This window comes from Equus asinus, chromosome 16 (assembly GCF_041296235.1).
Source record: "Equus asinus isolate D_3611 breed Donkey chromosome 16, EquAss-T2T_v2, whole genome shotgun sequence".
Taxonomy (NCBI): Eukaryota; Metazoa; Chordata; class Mammalia; order Perissodactyla; family Equidae; genus Equus; species Equus asinus.
The window spans coordinates 11606620-11625931 of record NC_091805.1 but is presented as its reverse complement, the minus strand read 5'-3'; the positions used below and the strand labels follow the sequence as shown (position 1 = coordinate 11625931).

At 32.6% G+C, this 19312-nt stretch overlaps 1 protein-coding gene across 1 annotated transcript in view; it reads left to right on the top strand.

The window, feature by feature from the left end:
- Positions 1 to 3130: 3130 nt before the first annotated feature.
- LOC139039739 (leucine-rich repeat and IQ domain-containing protein 3-like) overlaps positions 3131 to 19312 on the top strand; it is a 53772-nt gene continuing 37590 nt past the window's right edge. The window contains exon 1 of the mRNA XM_070486592.1: positions 3131 to 3254. The gene's annotated coding sequence lies outside the window, so the exon portion shown is untranslated. The remainder of the gene's footprint in view (positions 3255 to 19312) is intronic.

The window sequence follows — 19312 nt, the reverse complement described above, 5'->3', positions numbered from 1 at the left end:
GAAAACGAGATATTTCTTAGATTATCCTCAGTTTTCAGATAACTTTTCCTTCTTCTTGATTTTGAAGATGAATCAACAAGTAGGCACATACTTTCTTTTTCTTCTTGCAGGACATAGAAAAGCACATTTTCCTTACCTTGGCAGCTTGTGTAAGCCTCAGTTCATTTAGAGTTTTAGACTCTCTGATCATCTTCGTATACATTTGTTTCACTGTCACATATGCGTCCTTTTCCATGGATTCTGTTTTTATAAAAGCCAAGAAAGGGAAAATTATTTTAAATGATGCCAAACAATGATGTGGATATAGGAAAAAGGATAAGTGGAGAACTAAAGAAAATATTTTTTTGAAAAGAACTAACTAGCTGTCAATTTAATTTTTGGACTTTTAAATTTCATGATTCTGTAAATTAGCTTTATTTGTGATAAAGATTAGATACTCAGATTTGACAGATAGATATATACTTTTTACAAAGATGTCTTTATTCTTCCGGGGGAAGGTAAAGGAATAAGTACTAGTAGAAACATAGCTGGTGAGCATATTCGTGCATTCCACTTTCATTATTTCTTCATGGCTAGATTATAAGTGAGAGACCTAGAAGAAAGGGCCCATTTTCTATGGTTGAAATAGAATTTGAGGTGATTTTTAACGTATGATGAATTGCGTCATTAGGAGGCAGAGACAGAAAGAAGTTACCAAAATAGAGAAAAATTCATAAAAGAAAGAAGATACAAGAATGATGATGTAATGCGATCAATGAATTTGAGATTTAAAAAGCATTTGGGGAGGCAGCCCTGTGGCCAAGTGGTTAAAGTTCCGCACACTCTACTTCAGCGGCCTGGGGTTCACCAGTTGGGATGCTGGGTGCGGACCTACTGCACTCATCAGCCATGGAGGTTTCCCACAAACAAAGTAGAGGAAGATTGGTGCAGATATTATCTCAGGGATAATCTTCCTCAAGCAAAAAAAAAGGGAGTATTGGCAACAGATGTTAGTTCAGGGCGAATTTTCCTCACACATACAAAAGCATTTGGAATTGAGTTTTACAGATTTGATTGCAAAACAGTGGTCTACATTTTTTTTTGTCATACTTTGTTTAATAAAAAGAATTGAGCCCAAATGAAAATAGAAGCAACATTATTTAAAATAAAGTTGTATTTTGATAATGTGTTGATATTGTGTTATTATATTATAGTTTTTCTTGACAACCTAAGAAAATTTCTAAAAATAAACAGAATATATGAGCTTAAAAGTACCTACTTATTTGTCTTTCTAGCAAAAAGGAGTATTTTTGTCACATAAAGACTGAAAAGAAATTGTGTGAGAGTTAATTAATGAAGGATTTTTTAGTAAAGAATAAAAACTGAGATTTATTCCAGGACCAGATAATACCTAGTACCTATCATGAGCATTAAAACATCCTTACACAATAAGTTACTGCATAGAGACAAATTGTTTTCAATAAATTAGAGAACATCACATAGAAAATGTAAAAGATAGAAACTCAAGGATATTTAATTAAATATATATGTTTTGTGTGGTGTAGGAATTTGGACAAAAAATTGTAAATACAGGGGACCAGGACACATATCCAAGTGTCACTTCTAAATTGTAGAATAAAGGAGGTTTGGACAAGTGGACAGGTCAAGGTAGGGGAAATATGATGAGTTTTCTATTTCAACATTCTATCAGCTATCACATCATGGAGAGTTTATGTGACTTTCCTCTCATTGGATAAAGGTGGTGCTATTCACCAAAAGTAAAAATAAAATATCAATAGGTTTGGAGGAAAGATATGACTTCACTTCTCTTAAGTATGAGATGTCTGTGACCTTTTCCAGGATGAAGGACCACAGCTCATGCTAGTTAAGAGTATTACATAAATGAATATCTTTAAAGAGCTTAAAACAATGGTAAATGATAAGCACTATACAAGTATTCCATAGACAAATATACAAAAGCAAACATCTCAGAAAGGAGATCTATCTGAAGATATATATTATTGAGTCTTCAGAATTTAGACCAGTGGTTCTCATCAAGGAAACCATAATATACTGGGAAGATTTCTCAAAATATGAATGTATATCCCCTCCCAAGACTCTTAAATTTTTCCTTGAAGCAGGCTGTTGGTTGCCTACCAATATCTGTCTTTTTCTTCTTTCTTGGTAACAGACCCCCAATTTTACTCCCGGCATAAAGTACCTAGCAAAAAGCCTGCATTTCTTACCCTCTCCTTTGTAGCTGTGGGTGGCCAATGAGATATAAACAGAAGTTATTGAAAGGAATTCTGGGAAAGTTTCTTAAGACATGCCCTGTACTCTTTTGTCATTTTACCCTTTCCTCCATCTTGCTGACTGAAATGTAAACATGGTATTTGAAGCTCGAGTAGCTATCTTGACTCATGAGTAAACTTAGAGGATAGAAGCCATATAGATGCAGTAGGATAGAGATGGTAAATTTTGAAAGAGCCTGGGTTCCTCATGAACTGGTGGATCTTCAGTACCAGTTCTGGACTGACTGTGAAGAGAAAGGGAGATGACCTTCTATTATTAAAACTTCCCAGCCAGTTTACAGACATTCTATAGTTTACATGTGACAGTGCTCCCGTTCTCCATGAAGCTCCTTTTCAATATTCTACTTGTTATTCTTTCCACACATCTGATCCATTTGTACTTTTAAGACTTGTGATAATTCTGGTCCCATTTCTCTTTCTTCCATGTTACCACCTTTTAGTGTTCTATGAAATAATTTTGTCTCTCATTTCTCATTCCGAATCTTCCCTCAGGCTTCCTGGACAACACTATCTTGCTTCTCTTTATTCCTTATTTCTTTTCCTCCACTGGTTCCTTTTGTCATTGCACCCTCCTGATAGGTCTCCCTTTCCCTCAGTCTCCTTTAGAGCATTGTCTGGAGTATATCATTAACTCTTGATAGAAAGACAATTTATCAAAATCATACACAGTGGAGCTCTTGTCTCAACTCTGCCTATCTCACAGGTTTTGTTGTTGTTTTCTAAGTGAAAACCAATCATGATAATATATAATACATGTGAGAGTTCTTTGAGAATTCTAAAACATATGTAAGCGATATTATCATTGTTTCATTTCTTTGGTTTTGTTTCCACAGAATATACATTCTCCTATTGATTTAAAAACTTCTAGCGAACAGAGAAAACCTGTTTCCTCTGCTTTATATGAATTAAAAACAAAAGATATTGATGTAAAACCAAAAAAATCGAGACATCTTTTTCAAAAAGGTTAGTTATATGAATTTTTAAATTATATTTAGTGAACATACTTTGATGAAGAGTAATTAAATTCATTAGAAATTGGTCATGTTAATTTTGGACTATAAATATGACTCTATGAAATGTAAGTTGAGATTTCTAAATAAAATATCTGTATCTAATTCAATATTTTATATGTATATACATATTCAGAAAGTAGTTTCATGGATATCAAGGACTTGATTTTGAGTAGAAGTTGGGAATTAGGAAAATGGATATTAGCAAGAACCATATTGAACTATTAGTCTATGGCTATGTCAGCATGGTATCTCCTTCAGGAAATCTGTCAAGTATCAGATTAATATAAATTATTTTTGTTAAATAGTGATATTAAATTTCTTTCAGGCTTTGAACATAATTATTTTTTGTTACATGAAAATATATTTCATCTTAAAATTTTAGTTATCAAATATGTACTTATTTTTCTTTTGTTTTTGCAGGATTTTTTTTTTCTGATCAGATGACATTCTTCTATCAGAAGAAAAATCATTAAATCATTTTTGTAAAATTATTTGAAGGTCTTACCAATTTTCTCAGGAGTTTCTCTTAAATCTTTTTTTTTAAATTACTGTGATAAGGACACTTAACATGAGACCTACCCTCTTAAAAGATTTTTAAGTGCATATTACAGGGTTGTTAACTATAGGCACAATCTTGTACAGCAGATCTTTAGAAATTTTCCGTCTTTTAAAGCTGGAACTTTATACCTGTTGAACAACAGCTCTCCATTTCTCCCTCCCTCCAGGCTTTTAATTCTTAAATATTTAAATCTTTCTCTTTTTAAAAGCTCATGGTGGTGTCTTTATTCTTATTGATTTTCTCATCTTTATATATGAACTGGTCTAACTCTGCCAGATCCTCATTTGTCAGTGGCTCTATTTGCTATTTCATCAGTTCTCCCTTAGTTCCCTGTACTTTATATATTTCACAAAGCTCTGCATCTTCTATTTAAAAGTAATTTTATTTCTATCCAATTATTTAACTCCTAGGCTTATAAACCAAAATTAATTGAAGAAAAAATAGTAATCTCATGTTCCATACCTCCCTACTCACTCTTCCTACTACCCCAAGGCAATATTATTTAATAATTTAACTGACTCTTCTATTATTTACTTCCATAGTTCCAAATAATATGCTTATTCTGCTAAGATTTCTTTTTCAATTTTAGATTTTATCTACAAATTTCCACTGTGAAAGATGGAGATTTAATTCTCTTATAAATCCCCCTAATGTGCACACATGCGTATCCCCTCCTCTATTCTCCCAATAGAATCATATCATCACTAATTGGGGGTTAATTAATATTTAATGTTTTAATTACTGTGATTATGTAAATACTACTCTCAGCTGAGCCAAGCAATATATTAGGATATGTTTGCTTTCTTATACTATTTTTTTTGAAAACTTGTTTGACAATCTCATACCATTCAAACCACCACTATCCCCAAGCACGCCAATATGTATACATATTTTTTTTCCAAGATATTTCTGCTTGAGTCTTCATTTTGCTGATTTAATCAGGACTGCTTACTCTCAAAATCTGCTAATACAGCTATTATCTTTGTGCATCTCTTCAACTGTGATCTGGACAATTCATTTGTCTCTCTACTGTGTTGGGGCCCTTGTTTCTGTATCATGTTCTGTAGCTTGTTCTTTCTTGGTTTGTTATGTTATTTTAATGCAGTGCCTTCTCCATTAGTTTACTAAGAAATTGTACATAGGAGATAAATTTATTAAAACCTTGAAAGTCTAAACATGTCTTTATGCTGTACTTATATTTGGTTGATGATTTGACTGTGTAAATCTTCTTTCAGAACTTTTTCAGAGTTGCTTTATTGTCTTCTAGATTCCAGTGTTACCCTCTGAGAAGTCCATTGCCATTTAGTTCTCAGTCTGATATATGTGAACTTCTATTTATTGTTTTTCCCTTTTGACTGGAAACTTTTAGCATTTTCTCTTTCCACCAGGTATTCTAGAGTTTCACAGCAGTTTCTTTCATAGATATTTGTTTGTTTGCTTGGGTGGATTTTCTTTCTATTCACTTTATTGTGGCTTTCAATCTGAGAATTTATATCCCTCTGTTCTGAGTATTTCTCTTGTGTTATTTTTTTTTGTGACAAAATACATATAACACAAAGCTTACCATTTTAACTATCTTTAACTGTACATTGAGTACACTTGCATTATTGTGCAACCACCATTATCTTTCATCTGCAGAACGTTTTCATCTTCTTCAGCTCAGACTATGTACCTATTAAGCACTAACTCCCAATTCTTCTGTCCCCCCAGCCCCTGAAACAACCATTCTACCTTCTGTGTCTAGAATTTGATTTCTCTAGTATTTTATATAAATGGAATCATACAGTATTTTTGTGCCTAGCTTATTTCGCTTAGCATAATGTCTTTAAAGTTCATCCATGTTGTAGCATGTAAGAATTTTTTCCTTTTTAAGGTTGAATAATATTCCATTATACGTGGATACCACATTTTGCTTTTCCATTTATCTGTGGATTGAAACTTGGGTTGCCTCTACATTTTAGCTTTTGTGAATAATGCTGCTATGAACATGGCGGTACAGATATCTCTCTGAGACTTTGCTTTCAAATGTTTTGAGTAGATACACAGAGGTGGAATGGCTGGATCATATGGTAATTTTAGTTTTAATTTTTTGAAGGATCACCATACTATTTTCCACAGTGTTTGTACCATTCTACATTCCCAAAAACAGTGCTCAGGAGTTCCAATTTCTCTACATCCTGACCAACCCCTGTTATTTTCTATTTTTTTTAATAGTAGCCATTTTAATGAGTGTGTGGTCATATATCATTGGGGTTTTGATTTGCATTTCCCTAATGATTAGTGATGTTGAGCATCTTTTAATGTAGTTTTTGGCCATTTATATATCTTCTTTGAAGAAATTTCTATTTGAGTCCACTGCCCATTTTCTAATTGTATTATTTGCTTCTTTTTGTTGTTGAGTTGTACGATTTTTATATATTCACGATATTAATCCCTTATCAGATATATGATTTGCATATTTTCTCCCATTCTGTGGGTTGCCCTTTTATTTTGTTGATAGAGTCCTTTGATGCACAAAAGTTTTTAATTTTGATGAAGTCCAGGTTATTTATTTTTTCTTATGTTGCATGTGCTTTTGCTGTCATAACCAAGAAATCATTGCAAGATCCATTGTCGTGAAGTTTTTGTCCTGCATTTTCTTTTAAGTGTTTTACAGTTTTAGCTTTTATGTTTAGGCCTTTGATCGATTTGCAGTTAATTTTTGTATATGGTATAAAGTAAGAGTCCAACTTCGCTTTTTTGCATGTGGAATCCAGTTTTCCCAGAATATGTTGAAGAGACTGTCCCTTCCCTATTAAATAGTCTTAACACCTATGTTGAAAATAATTTGAATATGTATGCAAGAGTTTACTTCTGGGCTTTTATTCTATTCCACTGATCTATATGTCTGTCTTTATATCAGAACCATATGGTTTTGATTACCATAACTTTGTAGTAAGTTTTGACATGAGGAGGTGTGAGAACTACAATTATATTCTTTTTCAAGATTGTTTTAACTCTTTGGGGTCCCTTGAAATTATGCCTGAATTTTAGGATGGATTTTTCTATTTCTACAGAAAATGCCATTGGGATTTTGATACTGACTGTATTGAATTTGTAGATTACTTTAAGTAGTAGTTTAACAATATTAAATCTTCCAGTCTGTGAACACAGAGTGTCTTTTCCTTTATTTGTGTCATCTTTAATTTCTTTCAGCAATGTATTAGAGGTTTTAGTGTATAAGTCTTTCACCTCCTTGGTTAAATTTATTCTATGTATTTAATTCTTCTTGATACTATTATAAATGGAATCGTTTTCTTAATTTCCTTTTTAGATTCCTCATTGTTAATGTATAGAAACACAAATGATGTTTGTTTATTGGTTTTGTGTCCAATATCTTTGTTGAATTTATCTATTAATTATAACGGTTCTGTGTGTATGTGTTGAGGGGGAATCTTTAGGATTTTCTACATATAAGATCATATTCTCTATGAACAGAGATAATTTTGCTTCTTCCTTTCCAATTTGCATGTTTTAGTTTTTTTTCCCCCTTAAATGCTCTGGGTAGAACTCCTAGTACTATATTAAATACAAGTGGCAAAAGTGGGCATTTTTTCTTATTCCTGGTCTTGAAGGAAAAATTTTCATTGTTTTACCATTGAATATGATATTAGCTGTAAGTTTTTTCTTACATGACCTTTATTATGTTGAGGTAGTTTCCTTCTATTTCTTGTTTCTTGAGAGTTTTTATCATCAAAGGATGTTGAATTTTATCAAATATGTTTTCTGCATGGATTGAGAAGATCATGTGTCTTTTTTTCATTCTGTTAATGTGTTACACTGATGGATTTTCATATGTTGCACCATCCTTGCATTCCAGGAATAAATTCCATTTGATCCCAGCATATAATCTTTTTCACATGCTGTTTAATTGAGTTTGCCAGTATTTTGTCTAACATTTTTGCATCAATATTTGTAAGGGATATTGGTTTTCTTTCCTTGTAGTTTCTTTTTCTGGCTTTGGTGTCAGGACATGGTAGCCTTATTGGATTTAAGAGGTATTCCCTTCTCTTCCAGTTTTTGTAAGAGTTTGGGAACGATTGCTATTAATTCTTTTTTACTGGTGAAGCAATTTTGTCCTTGACTTTCTTGTTGGGAAGTTTTTGATTACTGATTCTATCTCCATATGATTTATAGATCTATTCAAACTTTCTATTTCTTCATGATTCAGGGTTGATAGGTTGTGTGTTTCTAGGAATTTGTCCATTTCATCTAAGTTATCCAATTTATTTGCATACAATTGTTTATAGTACTCTTTTATAATCCTTTTTATTTTTGTAAAGTCATAGAAATGTCCCCTCTTTCATTTCTCGTTTTAGTTATTTGAGCCTTATCTCTTTTTTTATTGGTTTTTCTGGCTGAAGATTTGTAAATTTCGTTTATCATTTTGAAGAATCAAATCTTGTTTTTATTAATTTTCTCTTGTTTTTACAACTCTATCTTGTTTATCTCTGCTCTAATATTTATTATTTTCTTCCCTCTGCTAGATTTGAGATAGTTTGCTTTTCTTTTTCTAGTTCCATAAAGCTTAAAGTTATATCGTTTATTAGAGACCTTTCTTTTCTTATAATGTAGTTTTTTACAAGCATACACTTACCTCTTAGCATTAATTTTGATGCATCCCATAAGTTTTAGTATATTGTGTTTCCATTTTCATTTGTATCAAGATATTTTATAATTTCCATTGTGATTCCTTCTTTAACTCATTGGCTCTTTAAGAGTGTGTTGTTTAATTTTCATGTTTGTGAATTTTCTGGTTTTCCAGAAATATGCCGTTGATTTCTACTTTCATTCCCTTGTAATTAGAAAACATACTTGATATGATTTTAATATTTTTAAATTTATTACGATTTGTTTTATGGCTTGATATTGCATATCCTGGATAATTTGCACTTGAGAAAATGTATGTTCTGCTGTTGTTGATAGAGTGTTTTGTATACGTCTGTTAGGTCCAACTGGTCTATAGTATTGTTCAAGTCCTCTGTTTACCTATTGATCTTCTTTCTGGTTGTTCTATCCTATATGGAAAGTGAGGCATTGATGTCTCCTTTGCAATCATTATTGTAAAGATGTTTATTTCTGCCTTCAATTCTGTAAATGTTTGCATCATATATTTTGTACCTCTGATGTTTGGTGCATGTGTGTTTATAACTATTATATCTTCTAAGTGAATTGACCCTTTTATTATATAATGTCCTTGTTTGTCTCTTTACTCATGGCCTACTGATGTAAGTGTTAATCTCATCTAAAATATGCCTTCACAGAAACATCTAGAATAATGTTTGAGCAAATATCTGGGTACCATGGCCTAACCAAGTTACCACAGAAAATTCACTATCACAGTTTTACTAAATATGGAATTCTCAGTTGACAAAAGTTAAAAAAAAATCAGCATTTTAAATATATCATCCCACTCACTTTTAGCCTACAACATTTCTGCTGATATATCAGCTGATTGTTTTATTGAAAAAAATCCCTTATATGTGATGAGTCACTTTTCCATTGCAGCTTTCAAGATTCTCTCTTTGTCTTTGCCTTTTGACAGTTTATATATATATGTATAACATCTCTCACTGTGGGTCTCATTTTGCTCATCCAACTTGGAGTTCATAGAGCGTCTTTGATTGTCAATACATGTGTTTCCTCAAATTTGGAAAGTTCAGCCGTTATTTCTTCAGAGGTTTCTCTGCTGCCTTCTCTCTTCTTCTTGTCCAACTCCCATAATGTAAATATTAGTCCATTTGATGGTATTTCATAAGTTCCTTAGTCTCTGTTCATTTTTATTCATTTTCTTTTCTTTTTGTTCCTCAGACTTGATTACTTCAAATGATATGTCTTTAATTTTGCTGATTCTTTCTTTTTATTCAAGTCTACTATTGAATCCCTCTAGTGAATTTTTCACTTCAGTTATTTTATTTTTCTGCTCCAAAGTTTGTTTGATTCTTTTCTATAACTTCTCTCTCTTTGTTGATGTTCTTATTTGTTCGTATATTGTTTTCCCTATTTTCTTTAGTTCTTTGTCCGTGTTTTCTTTTGCCTCTGAGAATACTTAAAGCATTGTTTAAAGTCTTTGTCTATTAAGTCTGATATGTATGTTTCCTTCAGTAACAGTTTCTGGATTTATTTTGTTCCTTGAATGGGCCTTGTCTTCCTGATTCTTTATATGCCTTGTGATCATTTGCTAAAAATTGAGCATTTATAAAATAGATACCTTGTCTAGTCTTTGCAGACATGCGTGGAAGAATTTCATTATTTAGTGAATCCCTGAGCCTTGAGATTAGCTCAAGGTGAAGGCTTAAGCTCTTCTTAGATCTTTTGTGGACATACATCCTGTCTGGGCCAGTATATGTATAGTTTTATTTTCTTTCAGTTTTCTCCAGGTGCTTTGAAATGTCTTAATTTCTCAAAGAGTTTCTCCCCAGCTTCATTTTGAGGCCTTAGATTTTTCAGTTTTATTTCTCTGCCTGCAATCATTTTCCCCAGAAATCTTTGGATCTGCAGTTCCCCTCCAGTTTCTAGTCCACCATGGTGCTGACCACTGCTTTCTGTGGTTTCCGGACTGAGATCTAAACTATATTGCCATTCCTCTTCTGAGGTTTGAGTTAGGCGAGACCCAAACCAGTCCCTCAGGCAGCCCAGAGGCAGGCTAGAACATTCCAAACAAGTTCTTCTCTGCTCCTTTCATCCAAAGGGAGAGAAACTAAGAATAGGCTACTTCTTCCTGATGGTGCTACCCCATACTGAGGGGAGGGTGGGACAGGGCAAGTAAAAATGCCATGAAATTTCTGTTTTGAATATGGCTTTTTCTTGATTGGATATTTGCTTAGTTGCTGTAAACTTTGACTCATTTCCAGAGCTCCTATAAAATTATTTTAGTCAATCTGCAGTTCTTTGTTTGATGTTTCCGTGGGAGAATAAGGTGGTAGGGCTTCCTAGTCTGCCATCTTGCTAACTCATTATTCTTGTATTTATTTCATCATTTTCTCCATTTCATTTTCTCTTTATAGAACTCCTCTTATTCAGATGGACCTCTTGGGCTGATCCTTTAACTTTTCTACTATTTATCACTTATTTTCCCACCTCTTTTTATATGTGTTCTATTTTATGGGATATTTACTCAATTTTATCTTCTATTTTTATTTTATTTTTAAATGATGTAATCAAATTTTTAAATACACGCTTCCTGCTGTTCTTGGTTCATAGATACAATATCTCCTCTACATCTACATCTCTGAGGATATTAATACCATAGAGATTTGTTTGTTTGTTTGTGAGTGGTTCTTCTGCATGCTGTATTCTTCTGTTCCCCCAAGTTGCTTTATTCTTGGTGCTTTTCTGAAAAATACTGCTAATCCTTGTTTGTTCACTCATATTTAAGAATAAGGTTCTGAAATGTTACTTGGAAACTCTGTTTTTGTATATGGTTGGGTTTCCTTGACTTGTGAGCTTTAATGTGTGATTAAGTGGGGTCCGGACTCTTCATTCAGGGCCCTGTATTATGAGGTTTCTACATAAGAAGACTGTTCCAATATTTTGCCTGTGATATATGAGTAACTGCCATTGTTCTCAGCAAAACTTGGTGTGAAGTTCCATTTCCTCTCCCAATTTTCAGTCAATTACCTATCCCCCATCCTTAGCTGTACCTGATGTCCCTGAATCTAGAATCTCTCTGGTTTAACTTTTCCAGAGGATAAATCCTGTCAGGGCACAGGGGTAGCAGAGTGACCTGGTTATGTGTGGTTGCCAAAGGATCAGTTAATCTCATTATGTTTTACAACAAATCTTTAAACCATGTCTCCAATTCCCTGCCTTTTTGTGTTCTGCATTGTGAATTAGCTTTCTTCTTTGCTTCCTCACATCAAACCTTAAATTTCAACTTTATAGTATCTGTTGTCAGTTATCTTTCATCCATCTGCTTTCCAGCTTCTAAATGTATTTTGGTGTCACTGCTATTTTCTGCCTTTCTTTCGCATTGTCTTTGCACATTTTTTTTCCTTTTTGATCATGGTACTGGGGTGCAAAGAGGGAAGAACATCTATATACAAATTTTTAAACTATTTAATCCAGTCTGTTGCGCCTGAAGTCTATATTGATATTTTAAATTGAGCTGGTTTGTTTCCACATTTTATATTAAATATATAGGAAGAAGGAAGATTAGGAAGGAGAGGAGGTAGTAGAGAGTTTGGGACACCTATCCTGTTCCAGGTAAGGGATATCTGAATCCTTGGAAAACATCACTCGTAAATCATGCTGAGTCCTGACTCACTTTCCTCTCAAGTGAATGCTTTGTGCAGCCAAAACCAATTGATCGTAAACATTAAAATGTGTTAGCCATCCTAGTGCTAGATAATGTCACATTGTAACATTTAATTTAATTTATTATTTCTGCTCTACAGATGAGGGAAGTGAGTTTAAAGAGCTAAGATAATTTATCCAAGGTCATAAAATCCAGAAGTGCCAGAGTTGGTACTATTTCCAGGCTCTGTTTCCTGATTCAAAGTCTAGTGCCCTTTCTATTTCACCATGGTGCCTCCTGAGGACTGTAAATGTATCACTATGTAATAATTAAATCATATGCATGGGAATGTGGTTGTGTTAGATTAAGCTGTCTGAATCTGTGAAATCTAATAAAATCTGTCATTCTTTCATTCCAGATATTGCGGAACCGCCCATTTTATGTAAAATTCTATTATTTCCTATTTATTTTTAATATTTCTGATGCTACAAAAAAGCCCTGGGAGGGGCCAGCCTGGTGGCACATTGGTTAAGTTTGCATATTCTGCTTCCCTGGCCCAGGGTTCGCTGGTTCGGATCCTGGGTGCAGACCTATGCACTGCTTGTCAAGCCATACTGTGGCAGGCATCCCACATATAAAGCAGAGGAAGATGGGCACAGATGTTAGCTCACGGCCAGTCTTCCTCAGCAAAAAGAAGCGGATTGGCTGGAGATGTTAGCTCAGGGCTAATCTTCCTCAAAAAAGAAAGATAAAAGCCATGGGAGTTGAAGAGTATCTTACTTATCTAAAATCATTATAATTAGAAGAATTAGAGTATAAATAACATTTTCCCCATATTTCTTTTATTTAAATCAGCCAATTGTCTTCTACTTGTTTTAACAGTGATTAATTTTAAAAGCAGCCAGAAATTGTACTGATGTTGCTTGAACAGATTATTATTTTTGGGATAAGTTTTTATCAATTCAGTATTAAAACTATTTTTATTTTCTTTCACTCACTAATATCTTCTGTTACTTTTCAAATATTGAATTTTTCTATTTAGGATTATTTTCATATATTTTACCAATTTTTACATAATAGCATATATTCAAAGTCATGTAGGATGAGAAATATCTATTCCTCTTAGCAGTGTCTCTCTTTCCTTCAATATAAACTTTTTCCTTTCAGAATAATTACTATAATTTCTTTCTCTGAACATACTCAAATTTGGGCTCAAACAGACCTTAGTTTGGAAGATTAGGAAGTTTGGCAGTCTCTTCCTTCTACCATTTAGTTAATATTAAGTAATAGCATTGTGTTTGAGATGCAAACCCTTGCTGGATTACTTACTCATTTCCCCTAAATTGAAAGATGAGCAATGCCAGGAGTACTGAGTGGGAAGAGTGCTGTGACAGTCTCATAAGAAGCAGTGTCTTTTAACTTTTGTGATTTTCATAAGGAGAAACCAATTCAATCCTGGCTTCTACCTATTTGGTGTTTATTAAAATCTAGTTATAATAAATAAGTCCAGTAGATCAAACTTTTCATTGTTAAGTATTCTATTTCTTTCCTGATTTTTCTTCTGTCTACTGAACCAAGAAATGAGAGAGATATATTGAAATCTTTTATTATAATTGTGGATGTGTTTGCTTCTCCCTAATTCTATCATTTTTTTCCTACATTTTGAGTTGATTTTATTAAGCACCTACATGATTATGCTTCATGCATATTCTTGGTGAATTGGACCTTTTATCATTGTGTATTTACCTTCTTTATCCCTAATAATGCTTTTCCTCATACTCTGTTTTGTCTGATATTAGTATAGGTGCACTAACTGTATTTCAATTAAAATTTTCATGATATATTTTGTGTCCTTTTTCTTTAGGCTTTTGCTTTATATGTGTATCATGAAAATAACAAATAGCTGGGCCAGCCTATTTGATCTATTTAATATGTATGTATTTATTGAGATAATTGGGTCTATTTCTATCTTCTTTTTTTTCCATTTTGTTCTACTCTTTCTGTTTTTGTTTCCCTCTTTCTTGTTTTTTTTTTTAATATTTGATATCCATATTTCCCCCTGCTCTTTGACTTTTTATTTTCTAATGACAAATTATTATTGAAAGTTTTCACCCATTCCCCAAATGTTATCATCTTATATAATCAGAGTACAATTATCAAAACCAGGAAGTTAACACTAATATAATACTATTAACTTATCTGTGAACCATATTTATGTTTTTCCAACTGTCTGACTAATGTTCTTTCTCTTGTCTAGGATCCAGTCCTATTATTGTGTAGATTTTAATTGTGTCATCATATATATATATATACACTCTTTCTGTTCTATTTGATTTTAGCTTTAAGAAATTTTATTTTTAAGAAACAGCAAATCTTATCTAATTATTTGATCAACGTTACTTTCCATATCATTTGCGGCATCTCCTAGATTTATTTCTCATCTTATTTCATCTCACTTTCCTTCAAAACTGTTTATAATGTAAGGCTATAGCAGAAAACCTTCCTTCACCTGTTAGCCCAGAGACTATTTTTTTACCTTGACATTTGATCAATAAGATGGCTAAATTTTAAAGTCTATGTTCAAAATTTAGTTTCTGTCAATATGTTAAAAATATCACTCCATTATTTTCTTGCATTCAGTATTGCTATTGAGAAATCTGATGTCAGTTGATTCTTGTTCCTTTAGAAGTTTCTAAAGTTGTCTCCCTGTTTTTGGTATCCTTAAATTTCACTATAGTATATATAGGTGAGGTGTTTTTCCTCCTGCTTTCTTCTATTTCATGTACATTCCATATTTCTTCACAAATTTCCTCTTCTCCATTTTTACTTTTCTCTCCTTCTGGGACACTAGTTGCCTAAGTACTTTTACTTATATCCTCCATATCTTTCAATTTTTTTTTTTTTAATTTTATATCTCTTCACCCTTCCAAGACTTCTTTTGGGAGAATTCCTTAATCTGATCTTTAACTCATGAATTATTCTTCAGTTGCATCCATTTTACTATTTGTATCATCTTCCTACCTAAGGTTTTCACTTACATAGTTTTATTACTATTTTTTCATATTCCCATTTCTTATTACTTCTTCCCTTTTCTTTTTTGATACATTCAATATAATTATTTAAAATTTTTATTCTTTCTAATTTTGCTCACATTAACATCTGTTGTTCAGTTTATTATCTTTCTCTTGATGTGGTTTAGCCTGTGAGGTCATATTCCTAAGGGTATTGGATTCTCTATTTGATAATTTGTATTGTGAAATTGCCAATTCAATTATATATAAATATATAATTATGATGTAATAAGGATAATAAAGTTTAGTGTATTAATAGACCCTAGTCTATGCCCATCCAGATAAGTTCAAGGAGCTTATGTGGCAGAGCTCTCTGGCAGAGACCACCAAGCTCCATAGATAAGACGCTCACATTTGGTGTTATCGCACCAGTTTTTCAGATTGGCTACTCTTCAAAACCTTAGAGAGAATCTACCTACATTGTGATCCACCATCCACAGGCCATATCTTCATATGAATTTTTTGTTGCCCAAATTATTCCAATAAACTCCAACTAATCTTTCTGATACCAATACATCATTTCAAAAACATATATTTGATTATATGATTTCCTTCTTCTAAACTTTAAAAAAAAGATCATTGCCTATGGAATACATTTTTTTGTGTGGCTTTCAAGTCCTTATGTAATCTGGTTTGGGGTTATTTTCTAGCCTCGTATCTCAGTATTTCTCCATCTTTACAAAGGCCATGTTCTAGTTATACAGACTGCTTATAATTCCAAGAGTATAACACTGTGCCTATGCTTATGTTTTTTTCCTCCACCTAGAAGTCCATTTATTTTTGCCTGTTGAAACCCGCTTATTCTGCAATACTGTAATTACATTTGTTTTCTCCACTGCATTTTGTTCTCTCCAGTAATTACAACTAATGCCTTGATCTTACGCATCCCACAATACTCTGTTGGTACCTTTTGTTATGGTTGTTTTTGCAAAATTTCCCCTTGCCCAAATATGAATTCCTTGAAAACTGACTGAGTTTTTTTATCTCTGATTTCACAACATCTGGCAGTGTATTGTACCCACACAAACGATTCTTAAGTAATCTTGAATCAATGTATAAGTGAAATCTGCCTATATCCTGGAGAGAGAAATCGCATGACAATAAGTAAGCAAATAGATAGTAGTAATTCCTTGTTCCCTCTCAACTTTCATGCTTTGCTATAGAGTCAACAAGGATTCCATAAAAGCTCCTTATACCCTTTATATCTAATTATGTGTTTTATCCTTTTATTCATTAATTTTTTCAACAAGTTTATAGAGTAACTATGTGCACTTGAGATAAGGTAGAGAACAGTTGTTCTGAGAGCTTATAGAGCAGTATTTCTTAAACTTTCTCAAATCATGGTATGTGTTAAAAATGATACAATTTGCATGGCACACTGAGGTAAACAGAATGGTTTAGAAGAGACTGTAAAAGGGCTTGGTAAAAAATTGTATTGTTTTCTTTATATTATATAATTATGATAAGGATAATAAAATATAATGTATTAGGTAACATACATATATGTAGGTGTATTATATGTATTTTTATATACATATGAAACTTCTAAATAAAATATTTGGAATATTTTGAATAATAAACTGGAACTTCTTTCTGTAAATGTGAATTTCTATTTTATGCTTAAAATAACTGCATAGCATTTCTGATCAATACTTAGTATTGATTTCTTATTTTTGCAGTCACTATTAATGAGAATTTTTTTCAAATTTTATGTTTTATAAAGCTGTTTGATTTTTTTAAAAATATGCACATATGCCAATTTGATAAAAATAATTTAATTAAAAAAATAGACTGTTCAACTATATTGAATACTCACTAAAAAGTCTTGAAATAGGAGAACAAAACGGTATTTATTGAATTTGGAACATGGAAACTTAACGGTGACCTTGACAGAGAGCAAGTTCAGCAAAGTGGCAGAGACAGGAGCCATGTTGGCAAAGGTTAAGAGTGAATGGAAGTAAATTGAAGACATTACCTAATTTAATTCTTTTGAGGAGTTTTACAATCTATAATCTTTATGTTCATAATGACCTCAAGGTACTGAAATAAAGAAATCAACTTTCTGAATAACAGAATTCTTAAATTATAATCCAAAGACATTTTTAGTGTTATAATTTTTTTTATATTTATAATTTGAAAATTGATCATTGATGTATGAAGTATAAGAAAAATTAGGATCTGAATATTTGAATAATCAAAGCGTTATACTCAAAGTTAATCCTGGATATCAGAGTTTAAAAAATATATGTTGTTAAATAGGTGAAAGAGAGTTTGGTAAAGGTATTTAGGTAATTACTCCTCTCCTTTTAAGGTACAGGGGATTTGAATGAATGGCTACAGGTTAATATTTTCAAACTGGTCCTAATTGCTACCTAACTCCTACTAGGCCAGAAACCCCGTCATTAATCTGAGCATGAATGTGAGCCATCATTGTCACACAATATGCGTCATTGCTAAGAGGACTTATCCCCTAGATACTATTCCCCTTGAGCACTGATTTTTAATCTTTTTTTCTTCTTTGATCGCAAATCCAAATCTGATGAAATTTAAGAACATGTTAAAAAATAATAATTTCTCTCTGTTCTGAAAAATGCACAGATGAGCACACATTCATTTATTTATAATTTCAAGGAGTTCATGGGTCAAATGAAGACTCAGTCATGTTCCTTTAATAGTTGATAAAAACAGGAATCACATAATTTAGATCACAAATAAGTTTTTATGCTGCCTCTAAAATCTCCAAAAAAAGTCTGCCCCAGCATGTAATGGTATGTTTTTATATCTTCATACCTTGAGCAACTCCTAAGCGTTAGGCATTGCATAAGATTCCCTTGAGACACATGAAATGCTGTTATTCTCAAAGAACATGAATTAGTCTGAGCGCTACTCATATCATCTGTTACTATAATTCCAACTTAAAGATATCATTATGAAATATTAGTATTTATACAGATAAATACAAGAATAAACAAACTATCCACAAGAGTGATATATGATTTTTAATGTTTACTTAGAAATAACATATAATTATGTCATACAGTGTTTTTTCTGATCCTTATATTGTTGCTATAAGATCAGCCAGAATAATTCATAATTCGTATATTGCCGAGTATCGCAACTCCTACATGGGACCATATTTTCCCCTTCACTTTATCACCAGGACATTTCAAGTTGGCAAAACTTTGAAAATATTTACCAGATAAACAAATACACTACTGAATGAGGGACCCATGGCTATTTATACAATGACTATATGTGTCAGTTTTGCCCTGAAAAGTCTCAATTAGTGCCTGTTGTCTTGGTATAATTATTAATAACAGTGCCTCTCAGTCTCGAAGATGTTCCAATTTGAATGATATATGATTACACAATTTGTGTGCCATCCTCGTTTTCTCTCATTCATAGCCAAATTTAGCATGAGTGGATTGTCAAATTAGATTCACAAATCAAGCATCTTATTCTTGTCTCAAACTTTACTACAGGCATACCTTGGAGAAATTGCGGGGTCCATTCCAGACCACTGCAATAAAATGAATATCACAACAAAGTGAGTCACATGAATTTTTTTGGTTTCCACTGTATATAAAAGTTATGTTTATATTACACTGTAGTCTATTAAGTGTGTAAAACATTAAGTCTAAAAAAATAAACATTCCTTAATTAAAAAATACTTTATTGCTAAAAAGTGCTAACCATCATTTGAGCCTTCAGTGAGTCGTAATTGTTTTGCTGGTAGAGGCTCTTGTAAAAAATGCAATATCTGTTAAGCACAATAAAACAAGATATGCCTGTAATAATTTCAAGGATACAAATACCCAAGAGGCTCAAATGAAGCAGGGAGAGATCTGGGACATCAAGAGTCGCTCTCCAGGTTCTTTCTTCCCTTGAAGAACCTGCACCTGTGGCCCAGCAAAATAGATGCAATCTCTAGTGAAGTTTATGGGTTTATCTCATACAGAGGCAAGTGTCTATATTATGAAATATTTCTGTTTTATATTTCAGACAGTTGTATAGTTTATACTACATTCTCCCGGAAAGTGTAAACTCACGGGTTCTGGGTTTATTTAACATAAGCAATCCTTTAGCCAGGCAACGTTCTGCTA